The following is a 27,443-nucleotide window of genomic DNA, read 5'->3' as shown; positions in this document are numbered from 1 at the left end:
ATATAGGTGGTATATGAAAGCTTAGAAATAGATGAGATCATCAAAGGAAAGCACAAAGAAAGAGAAGTGAGGAGGAGGAGAGAATCCAGAGGCTCACCAACATGAAGGAGCTGGCAAAGAAGAATCCAGCCAATGAGACTGAGGAGGAGTGGGTAGAGGGGTAGGAGGAAAACCAAAAAAGAGGGGGGGGTGTCTGTGTGTGTGTGTGCGCGTGTGCACACAGGTGTATATATACACACACACACGTATATATACACAAACATATGTAAATACACACACACACACACACACACATATATATATATAATTTCACAAGCCAGGAGAGAAGAGAGGGTTAAGAAACGAATGGTTAATATTTTCATATGCATCATTTTGGGGGCCAGGAAGACAAGTCAGTATTCTCCTAGTTTCCCAAGATGACTTGTGAGTCATTGTTATTCGATTTTATCCACTTTTAAGATTACATTATAGCTATATTTATAGTTGTCACCTACTGACCTTTGAGTCAGCCATCTCCATTTACTGAGAATTTTGTCATATGACTATCTTCCTTTCCACACAGAAGCTATATATTCTGGGGACTTCATTATCCATAAGAACAATTGATTCCAACACACAAGACTTAACGCTCTTTGCCTTCTTCTTCTTCAATGACCCCTACTTTGCAGAAGGCTAGCATGGTTTAGTAGTCAGGCATAAGTGCTTCAATGCTAGAAGGACTCAGAAAGACTCAGGTACTTCGTAGCTGTGAGTCTTGGGAAAAGTTACTAAATCTCACTGAGCTCCAGTTTCCTCATCTGTAAAATGTTGATACTAATATGTGAAACATAAGCATGATAACCTATGGAAAATATTTACTATAGTGACTACTACACAGTGTTCAATGAATAGTTTTTATTAATATTAATATTGTTATAATTAGCACTATTAATCTTGGCTATCCACCCATCATTGGTCATTCTTTGGCCCTTATCATCACCTGAAACTGCTAACTCCAGAATCTTAAATTGAGAATTCTCACATCATATGTGCCAATTTTTCCATCTCTAGTACTCTTTTATTTCCATTAATCCTGCACTTGACTCATTTAGATTCTTCATCCTCTTCATTATCCACATTTACCAGCCTTGTCTTGGCTTGGCTTTGTTCCTTAATAAGCAGGATTCCTATGGCTCAACCCTTCAATTAGCAGCCTCATTACCACTCTCTATTCCTTGACTTCCCACTACCCCCTACTCAAGTTTTCCATCACACCTTCCCTTCCAATCTCAATCCAGGTTCAGTCTACTTGTTTTCTGCATCGTTATGGGGGTGGGAAAGGGGAGTGGTCCAAGTTCAGTCTATTTGTTTTCTGCATTGTTATGGAGGGCAGGGAAGGGGAGTGGGAGCAGGCAGGCTGCTGGAGAACACTGCTTAACCATCCTGTTGGCCTCCGTACATTTGTGATTTCAAGCCTGGAAGGGTATTCATCATGATTCAGCAAAGAGGTCACACGCCCCTAGTTAAGTCCCTTTTCCAATCTCAATAGTAACTTTTCTTTTCCCCTCAAGCATACTCCAACCCATGTTCTTCCTTCTCAATCTCAGCAGATAATCTTGCTTCACAGAGAAAAAGAGATGTCATCCTGGATACTAACTTATATCTATATCTACCCCATTTCCTTTTCGTTTTTAAACAAGAAGATACATCATTCCTCTTCTTCAGGGTAACTTTCATTTGTCCTCCTGGACCTGACTCTTCCATTTCCTCTTGTTACATTTGATCAATTATCTTCTACCTCTTGTGACTTCAATTTTCTTCCTCTTCAATGGTCCCTTTCCCTCAATCCACTGAAGTGTCCTTGGCTTCTCCATCCTTAAAACAGACAAACCTTCCCAATGATCACATCTACTTCCTCAAGCTTCTACCCACTAACCTCCCTTCATTACCAACAGTATTTGAAAGAATATATTTACTGAACAAATGAAAATTGTTTTATTGGGTTTAGGCTTCTCTCCTGAGCACCAGGCCTTTTTTTTTTTTTTAAATGTATTTATATCTGACTCAGTTTCAACAAAGGAAATAAAACAGCTAACTCCACCAAACTGAAGAAAACTGATGGATTTCACATCTCCAAATCCACTCCTCCCCCCGTATTTTTTAAATTACGAGTAATTATCTGCATCACCATTCACCCTCAGACAATCTAGAATCCTTAAAGCCTGCTTTGATTCCTCCCTCTCCTTTATCCATAATTACACAAGGCCTTTCTAAAATCTCTCACATCTGTCCCCTTTGCACCTTCCTGGGATTATTACTGTTGAGGTCTTTCTCATCTTACACGAATTGAAAGGGATGTTGTCAGGGTTAAATAAAATAATAAATGGGAATGTACTCTGTAAGTTATAAAGTAGTACTATACAAAGAGTATCATACAAATACTATTACATCTTTGGCAAAGTAAGCATGAAGTTAGCTTAATATGACTTGCTCTTAAACAAATTCTGGGTCTTAGTAATCAGTGCTTTCTTTTCTAATTACAAATCACTAAGCACTTGGCAAGCTGGTCTATAGTTTTTCTAGGAATCAGTCAGTGTCAAGATTTTCAATATATAGTTTCTGGACTTTACCTTCCTCTCCCCCCATTTTTAAATGTAAAATATGCAATTCTTCAGGTTTCTGGCAGAAATCTTCTATCCTCTTTTTTAAAAAAAGACTTTATTTTTTAGAAGAGTTTTAGGTTCACAACAAAACAGAGAGGCAATTACAGAGTTTCCATGTACACCCTGCTGTCTCACACATGTACAGCCTCCCCAACTATGGACAGCCCCCCTAAACTGGTACACTTGTTATAATCAATGAACCTACACTGACAGGTCATTATCACCCAAAGTCCACAGTTTACATTAGGATTCACTCTTGATGTGGTATATTCTATGGGTATCGACAAATGTATAATAACATGTAGCCACCACTGTAGTATCTTCAGAATAGTTTCACTGCCCTAAAAATCTTCTGTGCTCTGCGTATTCATCCCTCCTTCTCTTCACCACTAATCTTTTTACTGTCTCCATAGTTTTGCCTTTCCCAGAATGCCATACACTTGTAATCATAAAGTATGCAGACTTTTCAGTTTGCCTTTTTTCACTTAGTGATATGCACTAAAGATTTCTCCATGTCTTTTCATGGTCAAGCCACTTTTAAACACAACTTTACAGGTATAACTGACATGTAACAAACCACATCTTTAAAGTGCATAATTTGATATGTTCCAACATATGTGTACACCCATGAAACCATCATCAAATCAAGACAGTAAACATATCTAGTATCCCCTGAAGTTTCCTAGTATGCCACTGTTCTCCCTCTTTCCTGCCCCTTCCCTCTGTAACTTATCTCCAGGCCAGCACTGATCTGCTTTCTTCCATTATAGATTAATAGGCATTTTCTAGAATTTTATAGATGGAACAATGCAGTATGTACTTTTTTTTTCTTTTTGGTCTGGCTTTTTTTCGTGCTGTGTAATTATTTTGAGATTTATCCATGTTGTTGTGTGATCTAAAGTTCATTCCTTGTTATTGCTAAGTAGTAATCTGTTATATAAACATTGCTTTTTAAAGATGAGTGGCAGTAGTTTTATAAACATTTCTAATATGTGTAGTACTCTACCCTATTGTTCATTTATTTCTTCCATTCAGTTAAAATAGTGAAAAGCTCTCTTATGTCCTCATCCATTTTATGTTTTAATTTCAAAGAATCATATTTGAATGGAACAATGACTAGCCTTTTGAAAATTATTTGATTCCTTTCTTGATTAAGATAATCAATTTTAAGCATTAATCTTTCATGTTATTAGGTAAGATTTCTGTTTTTCAGCAGTTAGACCTGGAAAGCCTTCAACATTTCCAAACGTATTGGACCTTTCTCATTACTGTGAACAAAGTTGGGGGATTAAGAGTTACAAAGCCAAACACTGGTGAGACACAGCAGCAAAATAAAATAATATCAAAGACAATACAGTGTCCTCAAAGACTCCAAGATCAGTTTATAATTAGTTATTAATCTGACAGATTTTTATACATTTTTAAGATATATTTAGGTTGAAAATCCATTTTAAAAAATTAGCTTATTTCCTGGTTCTTAAAGTGTAGACCTTAAATTCCAGAAGACTGATATATACATATATATGTTTTGTTTGTTTGTTCTGTTTAGAGATGACGTGTTGCTGTGTTGCCCAGGCTGGACTCGAACCAGGCTCAAGCGATCCTCCCACCTCAGTCTTCCAAGTAACTGGGACTATAGGCACAAGCCATGGCTCCTGGCTTCGGAGACTGATAGACTTTTTATCCAAGTTTTACAGGGCAAATTCTATTGCTACAAATACTATATAATTTGATTTAAAAGATCTTCATTTAACATGTGATGGCCCATTTATTTCAAGCCATCTTTACTGAAACAAAAGAATTAGGCTAATCCCTGCATATTACTAACTTACCAGTGTTAAATGAAATTTATAGGAGGTCACTGGTTTAGACTGAGTTCCTCCTGCACTAGGGACAACAGATCAAATCAAAATGGAGCCACTCATGCTGAAGTTCCACTTCACCAAGCCAAAACTAAGTTGTTTATCTGACCTTCCAAGCAATCAGGAGAGACAGAGTTAGTAGTCAAATCCCAAACAGGCCAGTTGATATGATATGATATGACTGACATAAGGAAGTCCCATCTGCTTTAACCCTAATAAGAAAAGTAACTTTAAATGACCAATTTGCTTTTTCTTTTCTGTTTCTGTTTTCCTCACCCCTTTTCAGTGTATACGGTAGTATCCCTTTATCTACAGATTCATTTTCCAAGGTTTCAGTTACCTGAGGTCAACTGTGGTCTGAAAATATTAAATGGAAAATTCCAGAAATAAATCATAATTTCAAATTGCACCCTGTTCTGAGTAGCATGATGAAATCTCATCCTGCTCTATAGTGTATATAAGATTCAGTACTATCCACCATTTCAGGCTTCCACTGGGGATCTTAGAACATATCTCCCCAAGGCCGGGTGCGGTGGCTCATGCCTGTAATCCCAGCACTTTGGGAGGCCAAGATGGGCAGATCACTTGAGGTCAGGAGTTCGAGACCAGCCTGGGCAACACGGTGAAACCCCATCTCTACTAAAATTACAAAAATTAGCCGGGCATGGTGGCAGGCATCTGTAGTCCCAGCTACTCAGGAGGCTGAGGCAGGAGAATCGCTTGAACCTAGGAGTCGGAGTTTGCAGTAAGCTGAGATCACCCCATTGCACTCTGGCCTGGGCAACACAGCAAGACTCCATCTCAAAACAAACAAACACACACACACACACACACACACACACACACACACACATCCCTTCAAGATAAAGTGAAACTACCATAAAACCAACCACTTCTGCTCGGCTCATGAGAACACTTGTTCTATTTTATAAAATGAGGTGTTGCCTGATTCTACAATGGCAAAGGTGAAGTAAGATCTTTAAGCTAAATTTGTTGTAATTTTGTCTTTTGACATTACAAAGTATTAAAAATGAGTCATTTCCTTTGTAATTTTGCAAATGGCCAAGTAAAGCCACACTTGATAACATTTTAGGGCTTAAAAAAAATCTTGAACTTGGCCCAGCACGGTGGCTCACGCCTGTAATCCAGGCACAGCTGGGGGCCGAGGAGGACAGATGACGAGGTCAGGAGATTGAGATCATCCAGGCTAACACAGTGAAACCCCATCTCTGCTAAAAACACAAAAAATTAGCCGGGCGTGGTGGCACACACCTGTAGTCCCAGCTACTCTGGAGGCTGAGGCAGGAGAATTGGCTGAACCTGGGAGGTGGAGGTTGCAGTGAACCAAGATTTCGCCTCTACACTCCAGCCTGGGTGACAGAGCGAGACTCTGTCTCCACGGAAATCTTTAGTAAAAGGTGAAAGATTTATACAATTTGAAGAGAAACCAGAGAATGACTCTGTCTAAAAAAAAAAAAAAATGTTGAACTTAAGCTGGCAACAAGATAATTCAGGAAAAGATTAATCAGATGAAGGTGTTCAAGTTAAATACAGCAACAGACCAAAAAGGTACTCTGAAATTCCGGACTATATGGCTCTCTCTACAACTGAAGCTAACAAACACACTATGTGAGTGCAATCAAACTACAATTGGGAAAAGAATGACTAGGTTGGTCCAAAAGAATTAAGAAGAAAATAATCATGAAATCAAAGTTGGCAGTTTATGGGTGAAATTTTTAAACCCCTGGTATAGTCAAGGTAACGTAAAAAGTGTCTTCAAAACAAAGTCACTTGTGTTTACTACTAATAATCTCAGCTTTGACAAAAATTCTTTGCTTGGCCAAACTTACTCAGGCTTTTGAATTTTCTGTGAGGCCCATCTGTGCACTTCCTTGTAAAATCCAGTATTAGCAAAGAACCCTGCTAAGTTTGTTTAGCATAACATCCTGGATATCTAATCATCCTAAATATCTGATCAGGCTCCTCATCCTCCACCATTCCCCAGGTAATGTCTGATCGCCCTGGCCTGTCTTCAGCAAGAATCCCGTTAGGTCGGCTTAGCCAGAATCCCCCTTATCCCTGATGTTTCCTTTTAGCAATTTTCCATCCACGATCCCCACACTGCTGCTTGGCTATAAATTCCCATTTTCTCATGCTGTATTCGGAGTTGAGCCCAGTCTCCCTCCCCTACTGCAGGGCCCCACTGCAGAGGTCTCTATACCTATTGAGATGGTTCTGAATAAAGTCTTACTTACCATTCTTAAACAAGTATCATTGAATAATTTTTTTCTTTAAAAACGTGAATGTCTAATTTTATTGTCTTCTAACCAACTCCCACCCTTCTCCCCACCAAACCTACTCCTCTCGTAAATCTAATCTCAGTAAACAAGTACCCCATCTTTCTACTTGTTCGGAACTAAATTTTGGGGTCTTTTACATCTCTACCCTCAATTTATCCTGAAATCAATGACCTCTCACCAACTCCACCAATTCCACTCTGGTCCAAGCTACATTATCTCTAGCCTGGATTAGGGCAACAGTTCCGGATTGGTATCCCAGCTTCTGCTCCTGCTCAACCCTTCCCCTACAACAAAGTCTATTCTCCATCCAGCGCCCAGAATGATCATTTTTAAAAGGCAAGCCTGGGGCCGAGCGCAGTGGCTCACGCCTACAATCGCAGAATGTTGACACGCCAAGGTGGATGGATCACTTGAGCCCAGGAGTTTGAGACCAGCCTGGGCAACATGGCGAAACCCCATCTTTACAAAAAATTAGCCAGGCATGGTGGGTGATGTGTGCCTGAAGTCCCAATTACTTCAGAGGCTGAGGTGAGAGGATCACCTGAGCCTGGGAAGTCGAGGCTGCAGTAGGTTGTGATCGTGCCACTGCACTCCAGCCTGGGAGACAAAGTGAGATCCTGACTCAAAACTAAAAATAAAAGGTAAGGTTCTTTACTCAAAGAGTGGACTCCCCTTTCCACTGAGAGTAGAAACTCAAGTCCTTAAAAGGGCCTACAAGGCCTTATACAGTCTAATCTCCCACCACACTAACCTCTTTGACTTTATTTCTACTCCTCTTTGCTTTTTCCACCACAGCCAAATCAGCCTCTCTGCTGTCCTCAAACATGCCCAGCACACAGGGCTTCTGCAAGCCCTTCTGTCTTCCTCTCTGCTAGCACATCCTTCCCTCAGAGAGGTACATGGATTACCCCTCACTTACTTCTGGTCTTGGCTCAAATGATACCTTTTCTAGGAAGCTTTCCCCGGCTGCCTCTAGTTAAAATTGCAAACCTCTCCCGGTTCCCTGCCCTCCCTCTTCCCTGCCCTCCCTCTTCCCTGCTTTTTCTCTGTAGTACTTAACACCATCTGACACAGCACATATTTTATTTGTTTATTATCTGAGGTCCCCACTAGAATATAAGCTCCATGAAGGAGCAGATATTTATGTTTTCTTAGAAAAGTATCTGACACGCAGTAGGTGCTCAATAAATATTTACTAAATACATATATATAATTATATAGTTTGTGAAGTATTTTCATGTAAATTACAGCAATTCATTTTTCCTTATGCCCTCTCTTCTCCAAATTCTCCAATCTTTGTAGTAACAATATGGATGACAGCAAACAGCTATCAGAAATAGAGTTGTTGGCTACTTAACAAAGCTCTTTAAAACAGATACCCCATATTAATCAACTACATCTATAAATTGAAAGCTTAAAGTCAACATCTTTATTAGCATAGGGAATCTAGGCGTGGAATTTTAAAATAATAGCGCAGAAGAGCCAAGAATCATCAGGAAGAAAAGTCTAATTCAGTTTGTCCTATCAATCTGTTAAACAAACAATAGGAAAATGCAACCTGCATTTGATCTTCAAGGAAACACTGGCCCAAATTCAACACGAACGCATTCAACACAAGATTCGACTCCCTTAAAATTTTCTATCTGCTTAAAACAAACCCCATTAACTATCAAGTGCCGTCGCTGGGTGTGTATGGTCTGCTGAGCGGATCGGGGATGTTTTGTTATGTTTTGTTTAACCAGATAAGAATTAGCGTTAAGGAAACGTTTCTTAAAGCCTCTGTATCCCCTGGACCATTAAGCAACCCCTTCGTTGGGCTTTACACTGTGGTACCGGGGTCTTCTCGGGTAATTTCCCAGCTTATTTAACCCATCAGAAGCGAAGGGGCATCTCAGTCAGGCTCCAGTGATACCGGAGACAGACGGCAGATGTCTCAGGGGATCCCCTGGAAAGAGAGGCTCTCGCCCAGTCAAAGGGTGTCACGGACAGGAGGAAAGAGCGGACCGAGGCGCACGGTGTAGGTGACAGGTGGGCGAACGCCGCACGGCAACAGCGTGGGGAGTGACCTGCTGGGTGGTGGCGCGGAAACCGTCAACTCCCATCGTCAACCTGACAGCCTGGGCCCAGCTGGGCTGAGTAGTGCAGCGGCACAGGATCAAAAAATAAAATAAAGGTAGCGACACACCGCCGTCAGCCTGCTCGACCTCGCCCCCCTCGCGCTGCGAAATAAAGTTAGTGCCCAGTGGCCGCTGCAATGGCCCAGAGGGGCCCAGCCGAGCTCCCGCCCGCAGCTCGGCGGCTGTCAAAGGCGGCCCGGCGCCGCGACAAGTCCCAGAGCCCAGAAGCCAGAGAGGACGCCCCGAGCTGGCGCGTCAGGCCGAGTGCCCTCGCGCCCTCAGCCCGGCGGCCCCGGCCCTCAACCCAGGCTGACTGCCACCAGCCCCAAACCGCCTCCCCTCCAGGCCACGCAGAGGGGCCGGGACCCGGAACCTTCTGCCGGCAGCGTCGGCGCCCGGCGGCCGCCTTTACCTGGTTTGTGGCAGCTGCGGCCGCCGCGCACTCCCCCTCTCCCGGAGAACCCCGAGCCGACGCCGCTGCCGCCGCCGCCGCGTACTCCCCACCCCCGCCCGCCCAGGTAACCCAGGAAACCGAGAACACCACCCCCTCCCTCCCCTCGTCCGGACCCAGACCCGCTCGTCTGCGCGTGCGCTCTTGGCTCCGCCTCGCGCGTGTAAGCCCCGCCTCCTCTGGGAGGGCAGCGCCGGCGTCGCAGGCGTGACGCGTGGAACTGCCGAGCCAATAGGGAAGGCAGGGGGGCGGGCCGACCCGCAGGGCTGCGGCCGGGCCCGGTCTGGGTTTCTCAGCGGTCGGGGGTCGTACGCTGGGTCCGCACCTCCTCCCAGGGCTCTGCGTAGTGGGCTGCGTCAGACCCTGGGGAGTGCGAGCACCGTTTGAGACGCACCAAACACAAGCGCATCGTCCGCCTCTTCCATTCAACACAGACCGTCAACCTGTCCCATTGTGTAGGTCTAGAGGATGAAGATAGAAGAAATAACGGGAAGGAGTCAGGAGAGGGAGAAAGGGTTACCCACAAGGCACCCCTAGCCTTCCTCTGGGACCTGGAAAAAGCCATATTGTAATGGTTACCGTCGGCTTCTTTCAAGAAACAAAAAGAGCTTTGCAAAGCCACTGCAGAAGTAATTCAGTGCAGTGGTGTGTTTTCCAACCGACTCCTGTTCAAACACGGTTTGTATACAGTGCGCACTGTCAGTGTCATATGCCCTAATAGACCAGTCCCTCCAGAGGGTGGGAGCCGTAGGTAAAATCCAGGATGTTTTGGCTGCATCCCCGGCTCTGGGCCCAGCACGTTGCTGGCAGACTGCTGCGGTAGGCAGTTTGGCATTTCAAGGGCCACCCTCCTCACCTCCTAGTCACTGAGACAGCAACGCCAGAGGTATTGGGAAAAAGCCTGAACTGTAATCGTTCGGTAGTTTTCAAGTTCTCCCAAACAATACAAACTATTAATAAGCAGATCATCTACAAATTGACAGGAATTGCTGTAGAATCAACAACTCCCATAATTTTTTGCACAGGAATTATGAAATAGAAATAATTCAGGATATTATGTCCCAAGCCTATATGCCAAATGTTACTCCCAATTCCTCAAACTCCCATCTAACCCAATGACAAGCAAAGTGCGTTAAGTTGCCCACTGATGTGGTTTAGAGGGTGCTCTTGGGGAAAATTCCCCGCTTTAAAATATGTCTTCTCTGACGTCTGATGTTTAACCATTAGCAGTTCATATCTTTAGGCGAAGATTGCCCACTTCCTCTGGCAGGTAGTCTTTTATTTTTATTTTTATTTTTTTTTGAGACAGATTCTCGCTCTGTCGCCCAGGCTGGAGGGCAGTGGCGGGATATCAGCTCACTGAACCCTAACAAGTGCAGGAAATACATGTCTCAGGGAACTTATCACTCATTTAAGCAGTATATAATGAGCACCTACAATGCGCTAAGTATTGTGCTAGGTGCATGTGCCTGAACTGAAACAAAAAGAGGAAGCCAAACTTAACCTGTTTCGTCATTTTACCTAAAGCTGTGTCTACTCTTATTTATACATCAACTTTCACCCACTAATCTTAAAAACACCCCCCTTTTTTAATGGACAAAAGAAGTCAAAGAAATATTAAGTAACAAGCCAGTTTCTGTTAACCTTGAGTAGAAAATAATAGATTATCATGATTTCATTAAAGCAAAGAAAATGAGACAGACTTTAGATGATAATGGTATACAATTGGCCCTCAAAGTATTATTTGTTTGTAAAAGGCACAAAGTAATGTCATTTGTGACTATTATTTTTTTCGGTACCAGTGTTTTTTATTTTATTTTATTTTATTTTATTTTATTTTATTTTATTTTATTTTCAAGATGCAGCTTCACTCTTTTTCCCTGACTGGAGTGCAGTGGCACAGTCTCGGCTCACTGCAACCTCTGCCTCCCGGGTTCAAGTGATTCTCCTGCCTCAGCCTCCCAAGTAGCTGGGATTACAGGAATGTGCTACCATGCCCGGCTAATTTTGTATTTTTAGTAGAGACAGAGTTTCATCATGTTGGTCAGGCTGGTCTCGAACTCCTGACCTCAGGTGATCCACCCACCTCTACCTCCCAAAGTGCTGGGATTACAGGCATGAGACACCGCGCCTGGCCTCGGTTCCAGTATTTTAACTAAGCTACTGCAGTATGTATTTTATTCAATAGTACCTTAGAACATCGATACTAAATATACATATCAAATAAAACTTAGTTTAAAAGATTTCCTAGGAACACACACAAAATGTGTAGTGAAGAACATGAAAAAGAAGAAAAAAGTAAAGTAATAGGTATATAGAAGAAAGCTCTACTTGGCCGGGCGCAGTGGCTCACGCCTGTAATCCCAGCACTTTGGGAGGCCGAGGCGGGCAGATCACGAGGTCAGGAGATGGAAACCATCCTGGCTAACACGGTGAAACCCCGTCTCTACTAAAAATACAAAAAATTAGCCGGGCGCGGTGGCGGACGCCTGTAGTCTCAGCTAATCCAGAGGCTGAGGCAGGAGAATAGCGTGAACCCGGGAGGCGGAGCTTGCAGTGAGCTGAGATAGCGCCACTACAGTCTGGCCCGGGTGAAAGAGCGAGACTCCGTCTCAAAAAAAATAATAATAATTAAAAAAAAGCTCTACTTACGCATGTATCACATGCTGGAAAACTTTTTAAGCAGGAAAGTCTTCAGCTAATTTGACTCCAGAATTATAATCTTCAATGAGATTGTAACATCCCAGCTTAAAACAACACAGTCAACGTAAATGTGCATAATTTCACATTTAATTATTCTCCAAAACACCTTTAAAAATTATTTGTGACTAAATGGATATATAAATCAAATCATGTCACATCTCTGCTCAAAAATCTGCATTGGCTCTCCACTGCTCTCAGATAAAAGCCAAAGTCCTTACAATTGGCCTACAGAGCTCTACACCATCTGGCTCCTCATAACTTCGTCTCTTTCTACTCTCCCATCACTACCTACATACCTGCTTCTTTACTGTTTACCAAACATGCCAGATACAGTCCTGCTTTAAGGGCTTTGCACTGACTGGCCGGCCCCTCTGCTTGAAATTTGTTTTCTCCACATGGCTGCAGTTGTTAACTCCTTTATCTCCTCCACGTCTTTGCTCAAATTTCACCTCTCAATGAGGTCTACCCTCAATACTGCCCTTAAACTAGGCAAGAGGGGCCTCTGCCCTGGACCCCACGCATGAATGGACCTCAGCTCACAAATGTTCCCTAAAACAATAGTATTAAAAAACATGTATGTTCTCTGTCCCTTCTTGGGGGGTGTGGGGAGGTGGGTGGCATTGGTGAGAGTTGACACAGTTGTTAAGTTTAGCCTAAAGCTGCCTCCTTGCATATTTTAAGTTCAGCTTAAAGGTTTTTCTGTACATCATGAGCTATAACAAATGAAGGTGTAAACAGGCCGTAGCCCACACCTGTGTCAATCCCTGAGTTTTGGCCAATCAAATGTAGCCAACTGTTTGAACTGTGTTCTAATAAAGCAAACGCTGAGCTGCAACCAACCCAGTGGTTTCTGTACCTCACTTCCGTTTTCTGTATGTCACTTTCCTTTTTCTGTCCATAAATCTCCCACCGTGTGGCTGCGCGGGAGTCTCTGAGCCTACCTTGGCTCAGAAGGCTGCCTGATTCACGAATCGTTCTGTGCTCAATTAAACTTTAAATTTAATTTGGCTGAAGTGTTTCTTTTATCACAGTGTAACCTGTAACTCTAAACACCATCTCTTTCATAGCACCCATCAGCTTCTAACATACTACATAATTTGCCTATTTCTTATGTTTATTTTCATTGTCACCCCTGTTTAGACTATGGGCTCCACAAGGGCCACAATCTTTGTTCTATTTCTGATGTATCCCAAGGACCAGAACAGTGCCTGGCACTTAGTAGGCACTCAGTAAATATTTGGATAGTTAAATTAAGAAAATTTTGTTGAAAATTCAAATAAATATCCAAACAGTAAGTTAACCATAATTTTGGAGCTGGACAATCTTAATGCCTACTGCAATGCACGGGAACAGAAATGGATTTGTGAAGTGGTAGAGGAATACAAGACTGCGATTTCAGCAATAGCAAGAAGGTCAGAATTATACAGATGAATAAAATTATGCATTTGACTAAAGACCTGCATCAATTTAATTTTGAGTGTCACTTTAATTTTGAAGTGCTTTACCTTATTAGGATGCATATACATCTTTTACAATTGTGCGTCTTGGTAGCCACCTTGAAACTTTATTGAAGAGGTCAATTCATAATTAATGTCTTCATTAAGTTGTTACCAACATCCATTTCATTTTGCAAAAGTTATCAGATTTGGTTTTAGTATGATTCTTTCATGTAATTTTCTCTACTAAATCACCAGTAGCATTTGAAATCCCCAAAAGTATTGTCAGAGGCGTCCTAACTAGAGCGACTCCATCTTGAATAAAGGCCGGATAAAAGCAAACCTGCTGTGTTACATTCCCAAGGGGTTGGGCACTGCTGGTCACAAGACATTTATGGTTGAGGGAATGAGTTAATGATGCTAATAACTAATTAAAGACCCAGAATTTATGGAAACGTCCTAGTACTTTAAGAACAAAAAGCATTCTTAGTTTAAGACTAGGTTTTGCTTTAAAGATAATATAATATACTCATTAATTCTTGCTGAAATCAATAGTAACATAGGAAAATAACAATACTAATAGCATGTCACAAGCTGATCACAAGTCTTTGTAATAAAGTACACTATTCTTAACAACCTATACAAGCAAGCACTACGTTTAAGGTAGTGAGTTCTTCCTTTTGCTTTCTAAGGACACCCTACTCTGTAATTGAGTAGTCTCTAATAAACTATCTTAACTTCACTATACTCTGCAGCTCGCCCTGAATTCTTTCCTGTGCAAGATCCAAGAATCTGCTCTCAGGGTCTGGGACAAGATCCCTTTTCCGGTGACAGTATCTATACTTTACTCAAAAACTCTTATGTCCTTGCATTAAAAGATTTCTACATGTCGGGGAGGAAATGTTTCCTCAACCCTCCCAGGGTTCCTGGCTGGCTCTGAAATAAAACAAAGACAGATTAACAGGAAAAAATATACAAATTTATTTAATCAGAGTTTTACGTAACATGGGGCCAAGCACAGTGGTTCACACCTGTAATCCCAGCATTTTGGGAGGCTGAGGCGGGTGGATCACCGGAAGTCAGGAGTTCGTGACCAGCCTGGCCAATGTGGCGAAACCCAGTCTCTACTAAAAATACAAAAACTAGCCAGGCATAGTGGCACATGCATGTAGTCTCAGCTACTCAGGAGGCTGAAGCAGGAGAATTGCTTGAACCTGGGAGACAGAGATTGCAGTGAGCCAAGATCGCACCACTGCACTCCAGCCCAGGCGACGGAGTGACATTCTGTCTCAAAAAAAAAAAAAAAAAAAAAAAAAAAAAAAAAAAGTTTTATGTAACATGGAAGACTTCAGAAATGAAGACCGGAAGACCCAGGGAAAACTGCCCATTTTTCTGCTTAGATTCAGTGAAGAATGGACAGCACTGTAGAAATGTGATTGGACAAAAGAGTTTGATCTCGTGGTAATAGACCGAGGGGGGATCCAGCAATGCCTGTCTGTTCCGATTCTTCTCGGCATCTGTGTGCAGCATTCCTTCTTCCCGGATACAGGGCAGGATGCCTCTGGAATGAAGGTCTTATGACCTAGAATCATCCAACAGGGGAGGTCAGAGAATTTTTTTATGGCCAGCTTCTATTCAGAAAGTTGGGCAGAAAGAGTGGCTCATACCTGTAATCCCAGCTCTTTGAGAGGTGGGCAGTTCACTTGAGTTCAGGAGTTCGAGACCAGCCTGGCCAACATGGTGAAACCCCATTTCTACTAAAAATACAAAAAATTAGCCGGGTGTGGTGGTGCATGCCTGTAGTCCCAGCTACTCAGGAGGCTTAGGCAGGAGAATCGCTTGAACCTGGGAGGTGGAGGTTGCAGTGAGCCGAGATCCCACCATCGCACTCCAGCCTGGGTGATAGAGTGAGACTCTGTCTCAAAAAGCAAAAAGAAAGTTGGGAAGAAAAAGAATAATATTTCCAGGTTTATGACTTGCTTTGTGGTGGAGGAGTTCTACTTTCTATGGCTTGCCTTAGAGTTTCCACGGCCTATCTTGAAGGAGAAAGAGAAGCAGGAGAAAGGAGGGCGAGAGAAGGTGAAACAGATCTTGCTTCTGAGGCTCTCTTGGTTTCCTGCAGTTTGTTCAAAGTACTCAGCATGCCAAGGCACCAAACTCTGGGGTATGGTGTTGAGTCCTGACATAAACATCAGAAACTATTTCCTTGAGATGACCTTTCCAACCAACTAAAAGTGTTAAAAACAACTGAAATTTCCCCTCTCCTGTGGAAACCTCAGGCTGAACGTGTCATAGTGTTCTACTTTCATAGTAGAAAAGACTGTACTTGTGGGCAACAGTGTCATTAATTCTCATACAAGTTTTTTTTTCCATTTAACAATTCTGTCCTGTTTTTCTGCTTACAACAGAAAACATATGCTATAGTAATAAACTCAAACACTAGACAAATACACAATATACAACGTAGGAAATGGAAGTATTCCATGATCTCACCCTAGAGATAATCATTAGTAATTGACAGACATGCCCACAGGTGTTTTAGTAGACACACACACAAACACACATAGTTGTGGTTATTATTGCATATTATTACTATTACCACCACTATCATTGAAAAAAGAGAGATTTGGGTCTATTATTGAGCATAATTCTTAGCCAGGTGATTTACTTGGCATTACTTATTTTGACAGCCAATATTTGTCTATCTTAATTCCCAATATATTCCTGCGGTCTACAAATTTCCGATTAACTTTCACCTGAAACCACACTAGCTGTTTATTTTGGAAGAGCAAACTAAATCTGTCCTACACAATACACAGGCTAAGAAGTACAAGGAAATTAAGAAACATTATCATTTGAAATACAGGTTTCCTATTCATTCCTGTTTATAAAGCCAAGAGCCCAGGTTATCTAAGCAGATTAAAAATTACAAGGACTCGCTAAAACTCATGGTCCCTCATTCAGAAGGAAATAGAAAAACACAAATAATATAAGTTCTCAGCAGATGCATAGAATAGAATAACACTTGACCACTTCAAAGCAACAGTTGAAAAGGGTGACTCAGGGTCAAGGTAAGGAACAGGTAAAAATATATATGTGTGTTTCGCTGCCTCCTTGAAAAATGGTACTACATAAAAAGATTCTGAATATTTACAGTTTACCGTTCTATAAACACCACAATTTTGCACCATTTCAAAAAAATGTCTCCAGCTCTACCTAGTCCCACACACAGAATCCACTACAGTAGTAAGATTGCAGGATTGATCTGTTATTTCAGACCTTCATTCAGTTATTGGGTATTTTCTGTATACTTGCAACGTTCAAGGCTTTGGAATGAAAGACATTCTGGTTCTGCTTGGACTCCAGACAAGTAAACAAGCAATTATAGTCGAGGGAGATGAAGGTTATGGCAACATTGTGCGTAGGATTCTCTGGAGCAGCGCGGAGGGACACCCAACTCCCATCCTGGGATCATAAAAAGCTTCTTGGAAAGCAGCCTCTAAACTTGAGACTTAAACACTCAGCAGGCTTTGAGCAGGCCAGTTTTTCCTAATATTTTAAGTACCTTCAGTCTAAGATAAATTTTTTAAAATAAGAGTAATGCAGAAAACATTTTTTTCATAAAGCTAATTTTATCCAAAGGACTGTCCTTTATTCTGAAACTAAGCCCTTCCTACTTTTGGAGAATTTAAATAATCTTCCTTTTATGATACAGAAATAACAGTTTGGATGTCTCAAATAGCCTTTCTGGACCAATCAGTTGACAATAAAGAGTTGGAAATTTGATCGGTCCCTGAAAGGGTTTGTTGTTTTGTTGGTGTTGTTGATATGGTTGTTATTTGTATGGGCGTGTATGTGCATAGATGTGTGTGCATAAAATCCGTGTGTCCAGAAACAACTGACAGCTGAGCTAGGACGGACAGCAAGGGTGTTCCAAGCCCAGGCTCCTCCTCCAACCAGCAGCATCAGCATTACCTGGGAGCTTGAGAGAAATGCAGAATCTCAGGCCATGCCCCAGACTTACTGAGTCAGGCTTAGCATTTTAACACGATCCCCGGGTGATTTATATGTACATTAAAGTATATTTTGTTCCCTCCATTCCTAGAATAGAGGGAACAGCGGGTGTAAAGACTGGTGGGAAAGATCACGGTGGTTTGAAGATCTTTTCCAAAGTGAAAGAGTCAATGCCACAATTCAGGGAGGCTGAGAATGATGCTGGGAAGGCAGGCAGGAGGGTGGAGGAAGATGATTTGTGTTTTCCTTCTGCTCCCACTGTAGCTGCATAGATCACTATTCCCTATTTCCTCCTTTCATTTTTAACTAAGGCATGTTCCGTGTTGCTTAAAATGTCCAATCACTTATTGAAAAACCTCAAAGCACATGTTAAATATCCTGGGACAAATATCTTGGGGCTATTGTGTGGCAATTACAGGGATGCTGATTAAGCATTTCATAACTATAATAACACAATATTCTGACTCTCCAGAGTGGCTGGTGGAGAGTCTGTTTTAATAAGGACCAGACACCAAAGGATAAAAATTTACCCTAAGCCAGGGGGCAGCTACATCATGCTGATGGAAGGAGTCCTGCCCCACACAACTGCTTGGTTGTCTAAATTAGTCTTCATCCTACACCTGCATAAGAACTGTGCTACAGCCTGGGCAACATGGCGAGACCCTATCTCTACAAAAGTAAAAAATTAGCCAGGCATGGTGACACACGCCTGTGGTCCCAGCTACTTGGAAGCCTGAGGCAGGAGGATGGCTTGAGCCCAGGAGTTTGAGGCTTGCAGTGAGGTATGGTACTCAAGCCTGGGTGACAGAGCAAGACTCTGTTTCAAACAAACAAACAAACAAAAACAAACAAACTGCATTGAATGTACTAAAGGCATGATCTTTCCTTATTTATGAGTTAAGATTTAAATTAAAATATGCTTTTTCTTGGCCGGGCATAGTGACTCGTGCTTGTAATCCCAGCACTTTGGGAGGCTGAGGCAGGTGGTTCACTAGAACCACTCAGTAGTTTGAGACCAGCCTGGCCAACATGGTGAAACCCCATCTCTACTAAAAATACAAAAATTAGCCAGGCATGGTGGCAGCTCCTATAGTCCCAGCTACTCAGGAGGCTGAGGTGAAAGGATCACTTGAACCTGGGAGGGAGAGGTTGCAGTGAGCCGAGATCATGTCACCGCACTCCATCCTGGGTGACAGAGTGGGACTCTGTCTCAAGAAAAAAAGAAAATACATTTTCTTTTTTATCTGCTAAAAGGGAAAGAACATCCCACATGGCCAAAAAAACAAAACACAATCCAATATAGTTTTCCCTCCCTCTCCTGCTTCCCACAGTATTTCTATTGTTATTTTCTTTAAAAAAAAATGGTTTGTCTTCTCAAATACACTTTGAGTTTATTAAGTTGTGGGAAGTGCATTTTGACTTTTTGTGTTCCCAAGTAACCAAGATAGTAGTTGCTCAATTAATTTTTTGGATAAACGAGGAAGCTGATGACACAGAAGAATACAAATAGTTGAATGAATTCTCTATGATCTGTAGCCACATGGCTGACAGTTGCTAGAGCTTATTATCATACTTGGGGAGATTTTATTTAAATTCTGATTTTTTGTTCCTGGCAGATCGGAATATTTGACATCTATGTGCCCTATGACGTGACATCCTGTTTGTTAGTAAAGTTCTGTTTTCTGCAAAGAGAAACTAAACTTGTAAAAATGACATAATCATTTGCCCAGCTCACTACATAAGCTAATTTGAGAGGCACAGTCCTGTCATATATTTGGAATCAGAACTGAATATTAGTGTAGCATGGTCCACTTTAAGCCTAAGCTATGTTTATGACTAGAATTTAGATGGTACGAGTTATACGGGTCCTGGTGGGGCAGCCCCAGGCATTGGTTCAGAGGAGTGACTGAAGAGCTCTCATTCAGACCTTCCCAGGTACAAAAGCTTATCTGATAATAAAAGTTGGGTTGCAGAATGGAACAGGTGACTGTAAGCACAGCAGAGGGTCTGGCATCCAGATTTGCTCCTTACCTGTTTTCTAGATATTTCTATGTCCAGTCCTGGACAAAAGCATCTGAGATTTAAAACAGAAAGGCTTGTTTTCCCTAAAATGTCTGTGGGATCCCTGGTTGAAGTCAGCACTGACATGCTATCCATATAACCAAGTGGTTGTACCAGAGAAAAGAGAATGGCTGGCCCTGTCCCGCTATCAAGAGGGGCCAGGACCACACACCAGCCATGACAGAGAGGGGTCACTCACTCTACCAGGTGTTTGCTGGAGCCTCTGATGGAAGAAAAATCCTTCTCCCTGCCCAGATTGTGCTGACATCAGAGGAGGAAATATAGGAATCATGGGAACACAGAATTCATTTTGTAAACAGTTCACTTATGGTCAACTTTGTTGTTGTTGTTTTTGGAGACGGGGTTTTGCTCTTGTCGCCCAGGCTGGAGTGCAATGACACGATCTCCCTCACTGCAACCTCCGCCTCCCGGGTTCAAGCAATTCTCCTGCCTCTGCCTCCCGAGTAGCTGGGATTACAGGCATGCACCACCACATCCAGCTAATTTTGTATTTTTAGTAGACATGGGGTTTCTCCATGTTGGTCAGGCTGGTCTTGAACTCCCAACCTCAGGTGATCCACCCGCCTTGGCCTCCCAAAGTGCTAGGATTACAAGCGTGAGCCACCGTGCCTGGCCGGTCAACTTTCTTTTTTAAACGTTTCTATTCCGTGAGTACAGTTCCGAGACAATTGTATCGCTTAGCAGTGTAGATGTAGCCCAGGTGGGTCATCTTATGGAAAATAAAATGTATGATCTATTCGGAAGTATCTGACAATATCTGCCACCAAAAAAAAAAAATCTAAAACACACATTGATATTGGAGCAAATGCAGACATTAGGTTGGAAAACCAATCACTGAAATATAATATCAAGAAGACAGGGCAACAGGGTGTTACTAGATTCTAGAAATCTAACTGAGGAAGACAGTTGACTCAGATAAGATGTATCAAAGCACCTTTGAATTGGAAAGGGCCTCAAATATGCAATGCATTTAAACATGTCTGGGCCCACTTAATAATGTAATCTTCTGGATCTTTATAGTTTTAAAAATCATCCTGTCACTTCACACGTGTTGGCAAGGTAGAGTAGCTTAATCAGCAGAGCCCCAAGGCAACATCCCTGGAGCAGGTGAGCTCGGCCTTCAGCTGGAGGGGGACTCCAGGCCAGGAGGCAGTCTTGGCAAGTTGCATTCCCACCCTGAGTGATGAGGGAGTGGCTTGTGGCAGAGCAACTCTGGCTCTGCGGGTGGACTCTGTGACCAGTGTGCAAGCTGCCATTGAACTCAGCTTCTCCTGAATTCTATGTGATTTCAAGAAGAAACTCTCCCTTCTATCCCACTCTCCCTGATTCCACCCCCTTGGACACATGTTCCCTAATAGTCAGATACTAGCAACCTGAAGTAAAAATAATGACGGCCGCCCTGCTTCCGCCATTGTGGTTCCTACTGCCCAGGTTCCTCCTCCAGACCTAAAAGCACCAGCCAAGATTTTGAGGTCACCAAATCACAGTAATAGCTGACCAGGAAATGTATTGTAAAGCACCATCACAGGACCTCTCACCCAGCAGGATAACCTCTCCTGACTTGTTTCCTGCCAAACCCATAGCACCATTTTTGGAACTCAGCTGCTGACTGATAATTAGGTGTAATAGGAGAGCAAGGGTTTCCTGATGGGATACAGACAACACCATATTTACTGGCAGCTGTGCCTTTGCTAATTGTTGGAAACCTGGCTTTTAACCCATGCTTGCCACCCACCATGCTGGGCTCAGGCAATCTAATGAACACAGTTCTTTGCACATTAGTATTTAATTTTTTTTTTTTTTTTACAGATTTAGGGGTGCAAGTGCAATTGTATTACATGGATATATTGAGTAGTGGTGAGGTCTGGGCTGTTAGTGTACCCATCACCTGAATAGTGAACATTGTACCCAATAGGTAACACATTTTTTAAGAGACAGGATCTTGTTCTATAGCCCTGTCTGGAGTTCTGTGTGCAATCATAGCTCACTGTAACCTCAAACCCCTGGGCTCAAGCAATCCTCCCACCTCAGCCTCCCAAAGCACTGTGATTACAGGTGTGAACCACCACTACCAGCCATTCTTCACACATTGAAGACAACTATGAGGTGAGTATCCTACCCACTTGTGGCTGACTGTTAATACACAGAAATAATATTAGAGCATTTGTCACTGGGGAGAATACATTTGCAGGTATGGGGGTGAATTCTGACCAGTTGAAGGCAGGCATATAATAGATGTCTGAAAGTAAGACAAATCTTTGGCCACTGGGGACTGGTTTTGCAAAAGCAGGGAGCATATGGCGGGAATGGTCGCCTGCTAACAATATTCACCTCAAGAACTGCTGAGTGGCACCCCAGGTGCTACCTGTGTTAACTGGCTATCTAACCAGACACCTGACAACATGTGTGGAGGACTGTTTGAAGGGAAAGAGAACAGGGAAAAATATTTTACTCCAGATACATAGTCTGTTCCTTTAACACCATTCATTATACTCATCTTTTCCCCTCTAATTAGAAATGCCACTTTTATTACATACTAACTCCCTTTCAGCTTTTCAGGCTGTTTCTGAGCATTCTAAAACAGAGAAATATGGAACTATAAACTGAAAGCTCTGAGAATGGATCTAACTTCCTTTCTTTCTTTCTTTTTTTTTTTTTGAGACGGAGTCTCGCTCTGTCGCCCAGGCTGGAGTGAAGTGGCACAATTTTGGCTCACTGCAACCTCTGCCTCCCGGTTTCAAGTCATTCTCCTGCCTTAGCCTCCCAAGTAGCTGGGATTATGGGCATGTGCCACCACGACCAGCTAATTTCTGTATTTTTAGTAGAGACGGGGTTTCACCATGTTAGCCGGGGTGATCTCGAACTCCTGACCTCAGGTGATCTGCCCACCTCAGCCTCCCAAAGTGCTGGGATTACAGGTGTGAGCCACCATGCCCAGACTGAGAATGGATCTAAGTTTCTCAGAAGAGCGAACTCGTGTCTCGTTTTTTCTTAGAGTTATCGGCAACTACATGCATAGCACTGTACCTTTTATGTCTTGTATTTACAAGTCAATGGTTAGGTCATCTGAATTCTATAATTGTCTCAAACATGTTTCTTTTTGTATTGACCACTTCCTCAATTTCAGAGAAGAAGGAAGACTATATATCTCACTCAATATTAGTTTAGCAATATATGTGAAAAAAACTCAGCAGGCTTGCCTTATGCTGCCTTCCCTTGTGGAGAATCAATAGCATAGACATTCTGAAAACATGCATGGTAAGAATGGAGGTTGTAAGATGTACAAGTAAGTTGATTGGTCAGTTATTCTAAGTCAAGGATCCTGTGTTGATTTATTACTCGGTAAAAGTGTCATCATTTGACACCATCATAACAGTGACTAAACACATCTTTGCCACACCTAATATGTACAGCAAACCAGAAAGAACCATGGGAAGTGGGTTAGGGTATTTATTCTAATGCTATAACTGATACTGCCTAGATGGAATGTATACATACCATGTAGGACTTACTGTCTGTTTTTACCAAGAATATTTTTTCTATTCTTGGTTCAGGGCTTTCCTTCTCTGTGCCTATTCCTTATTTATGGAAAACTGTCTCCTCAATTGTGATGTTTTAAAATCCCACCAGAACCTATCTTATCACCCTTAAATGTCCCTAGGATTCTACTTCATCTTCAAAGATTTTTCTTACGCAAATGGGAAGAACAAGTATTGCTGCATTTTTTCCTTTAAAGAATTCCATTTAGCGGCCGGGCACAGTGGCTCACACCTGTAATCCCAGCACTTTGGGAGGCTGAGGTGGGTGGATCGCCAGAGGTCAGGAGTTCAAGACCAGTCTAATCAACATGGTGAAACCCCGTCTCTACAAAAAATAAAAACATTAGCCGGGCGTGGTGGAGGGCGCATGTAATCCCAGCTACTCAGGAGGCTGAAGCAGGAGAACCAGCCTAGGAAATTAAGTGACTTGCTGTACGTGATATGCAGGGCAGGGCTGGAACTGGGGTTCCTAACTCCAAATTCCTAAGCAGGTCATAACAAAGTGGTAATTACAAAACTTACCAACTGGTTATCTTAAAAGAATTTTCTCCTTAGAAGTATTTTGACAGAGTTTAATTTTAGATTGCAAGTGTTATTCACACTGTCACGTTTCAACAGGTTTGCAAGTTCTTCTGTGTGGAAAACATACTTTTACCACAGGGAAGAGTCAGATGTTCTTTGCAGAGTCTTTGCTGTGCTTTAATTACCTAAAATTACTCCTTGGAAGTTTGTATATAACTACATTACCACATTGAAGATGCATATTTAACATGCACAATCGGCTTTGAGGAAAAATAATAGGGGTTTGAATTACCATACCATCCAACAATTCCACTTCTGGTACCTATCAAAGAGTGAAAGCAGGATCTCAAAGAGATATTGGTACGCCCATGTTCATAGAAGCATTATTCATAAAAGCCAAAGGGGAAGCAATGAAAGTGTCCATTGATAGATGAATAAAGAAAATGTGATATATTATATATATCACTGTGTGTTTGTGTAGATATATTTACATATACATACATATATATATTTACATATACGTACACATATATATTTACATATACGTACATATATATATATGCAATGGAATATTATTCAACCTTAAAAAGAAAAGAAATTCTGACACATGCTAAAACATGGATGAATCTTGAAGGCATGATGCTAAGTGAAAAAAGCCTCTCACAAAAGGACAAATCCTATATATATAATGTATATAGAATAGTCAAATTTGCATAGACAGAAAATAGAATGGTGGTTGCCAGAAGCTGGGGGATAGAAGGAAATGAGGAGTTAGTGTTTAATGGGTACAAAATTTCAGCTGGGGAAGTTTAAAATGTCCTGGAAATGGATAGTGGTGGTGGTTACACAAGAATGTGAATGTACTTAATGCCACTAAACTGTACATTTAAAAATGGGTAAGATGATAAATTTTATGTTATGTATATTTAAACACACACACTCACACATACACACACACACTCTCTTTCTTTCACACACACACACACACACACACAAATAGGAGGCAGAATACTTAACCCAGATCTGGAGGAAGGAGGATGGGGAAGGCTTCACAAAGGAGGTGGCTTTGTCTTGAAAAAAGAGGAGGAGTTTGGCAGGCAGGACAAGAGAAAGATATTCCAGGCTGAGGGAATAGCATAGGAAGTAAGGAGGCAATTCCAAGGTCATATTAGGAGAACAGCAGGTAATCCAGGTGATGACAGTCCTGGACTCTTGCAGGTGATGAAGCTGCAATGGCAGAGGGAGCCGATCTTGAAAGCTCCTGTGTGCCATGCAGAAGCTTTGGACTTTATTCCATAGGTACTGGGCAGCTACTGGAGTCCATTAAGCTGGATATATGCCCAAGCTTGCATTTCAGAAAGAAATGTGGGCAGTTGCCTGAAGAGAGGATTGGAGGTGAAAGGGACTAGAGGCAGAGACAATGGTGAGGAGACTCTTGCAGTAGCCCAAGAGAAAGATGATGAGGGCCCCAGCTGAGGGTATTGGAAATGGAGAAAGGTGTTAAGAGTGTATAGGAACCTACAAGAGGTGGTGAGTGGAAGCTAAGGATGTGAGATAGCCTTAGCATAGATCAGAAATATAACAGAGGCTGAAGGGTTAGGGAGGGCTAGCAGTGAGGAGTGAGAAGGAGAGAAAGAATAAGTCCATGTTGGAGATGTTCAGTTTCATGTGCCTTGTGTAAAAACATCCCACATGAGTCCATCTGCACACATGTATTGATTGAGTCCTTATAACTACGCCATGACCCAGACAAATAATCTCAATTTTACTGGCACCCGAGAATCAGATTGGAATCTCTCCAATGAATGTCTTTGGCTCACCCCACTCCAGAAAAGTATCTGTATTCTCCCTCCTCAAATACTCTTCCCTGCGGTTTCTCTACAGTCCTGGCCACTCTCTGAGCAAGCAGTCTGCAGGGGCCAGCTCCTGGAGGCAACAGCACTGCCAGAAATTCATCCACCAGTCACCTTTCTCGGTGGTACTTAAAGCTCTCAGTCTGCACCCAGCCTGCCCTCCTAAGCTGCCCATGCTCTCGGCTGGCACTGAAAAGTCTCAGAAACACTTTAACCTACCTGAACAGTGATTGCCTCTTTTAGATGAGCAAGGAACTCTTTGTTGCAGGCTAATTAGCAACCGTCTTCCCAGGTAGCTGCAACGAAACTGGTCTCTTCCATGCTGTTAAGCAAGCTGGGTCTCTTGTTTGCAGTTAGATCCTGGCTTCTGTTCAGCTGACTTAGGGTAGGATTATTCCCCTGGCATTGAGGAACACACACGGTTGAGTCAAACAGCCCAAACCCCATTAGATGGCAAGGGAAAATACTGCTGTACTCTGATGTCACCCGAGGAAGACACGGGAACAGATGGTGAAGGCAAAAGCTTCATGCACCACAGAAACCTCAGAATACAACTTTCCCATGTAAGAATGAATAAACACTGAAAGAGGCCAAAACCCCAAACCCTCTGGTATGAGGACTGCTCTTCTCAAAGCCAAAAGGTCATTGGGATGGCTTCTTAGAAGCCCTTGCGTTGTTTTTTCGTTTGGTAACGGGGCTAGGAAATCTCTGTGTCACCAGGAAGGCCCTCTCTCCCTCTGGCTCTTTGGCAGGTGGCCACGCTTGTATCACATGGGGAATTTGGCAAATCAAGTCCGATTCTTTTGCAGTGTAGCTGCAGCAAGGATTTCCAGTTAGTGAGTTTGTGGTGGCTCCTATGAGTCATAATTCCCTGATTCTTCTGCAGAGAGGGTGGACCTAAGTTTGTCCTTGTGAGGACCATCATTACTCTTGGTTTGAGAAGTCTGCAGTCCTTGGAGGACATAGAACTAAACCCCAAAATCTGAGTTCTTTTTTCAGAGACAAGGTTTTGCTCTGTCATCCAGGCCGGAATGCAGTGGCACAATCATGGCTGACTGCAGCCTAGACCTCCTGGGCTCAAGAGATCCTCCTGCATCAGCCTCCCAAGTAGCTGGGACTACAGGCATGAGCCACCATGCCCAGCTAATTTTTTAATGCCCAGGCTGGTCTTGAACTCCTGGCCTCAGGCAATCCTCTTGCCTCAGTCTCCCAAAGCCATGGTTTACAGACATGAATCACTGCACCTGGCCCACAATATGAGTTTGAAGCATGGATACTGCCACTAGCTTTCTGGTGGCAAATTTTCACCAAACTCCTAGTGTCTTTTTTTTTTTTTTGCCCTTCCTTTGTGCTAAAATATGCCTTTTTTCCCCCCTCCTGTTGTTACCTTTAAAATATTTTAATTAAAAACTACTGTCATCTTTTTAATATGCCTGTTATGGATTTCTGAATTAATATTTTTATTTAGAAACTTTTGTACATATATATATAAACAATGTCATTTTTTTTTTTTTCATTTGAGACAGGGTCTTGCTCTGAAGCCCAGGCCAGAGCGCAGTTGTGTGACCTTAGCTCACTGCAGCCTCAAACGCCTGGGCTCAAGTGATCCTCCTGCCTCAGCCTCCTGAGTAGCTGGGATTACAGGAAAACACCACCATGCCTAGCTAATTATTTTTATTTTTTAGTAGCAGGGTCTTGCTATTTCTCCCAGGCTGGTCTTGAACTCCCAGGCTCAAGCAATCCTCCCGCCTTGGCCTCCCAACTAGCACTTTGCCAAGTTGCTCTTTTTAAATTAGCAATTATGCCAGGTCCTGGGCTAGTATTTCATCAGTGTTATTGTATGTAATCCTCACAACAATTCTTCCAGATAGCTACTTTTATTCCCATTTTACTGATAAGGAATCTAAGACTTGTTCAATGTT

General features: G+C 42.5%; 1 protein-coding gene and 1 pseudogene across 3 annotated transcripts in view; both read right to left on the bottom strand.

The window, feature by feature from the left end:
* Nucleotides 1–26,260, bottom strand: part of LYST (lysosomal trafficking regulator) — a 222,156-nt gene extending 195,896 nt beyond the window's left edge. For 2 of the 3 annotated variants that reach the window (XM_063595304.1, XM_057299849.2), the window contains exon 1: nt 25,741–26,260. The gene's annotated coding sequence lies outside the window, so the exon portion shown is untranslated. Of the gene's footprint in view, nt 1–9,333; nt 9,530–25,740 lie in introns of those variants that run through there. The other variant, XM_057299854.2, reaches the window with a different exon arrangement.
* LOC112438257 (U5 spliceosomal RNA) lies at nt 5,898–5,947 on the bottom strand (annotated as a pseudogene).
* Nucleotides 26,261–27,443: the final 1,183 nt, after the last annotated feature.

Source organism: Pan paniscus, chromosome 1 (genome assembly GCF_029289425.2).
Source record: "Pan paniscus chromosome 1, NHGRI_mPanPan1-v2.0_pri, whole genome shotgun sequence".
NCBI classification, from domain to species: Eukaryota; Metazoa; Chordata; class Mammalia; order Primates; family Hominidae; genus Pan; species Pan paniscus.
This window is presented reverse-complemented; position numbering and strand designations above follow the sequence as displayed.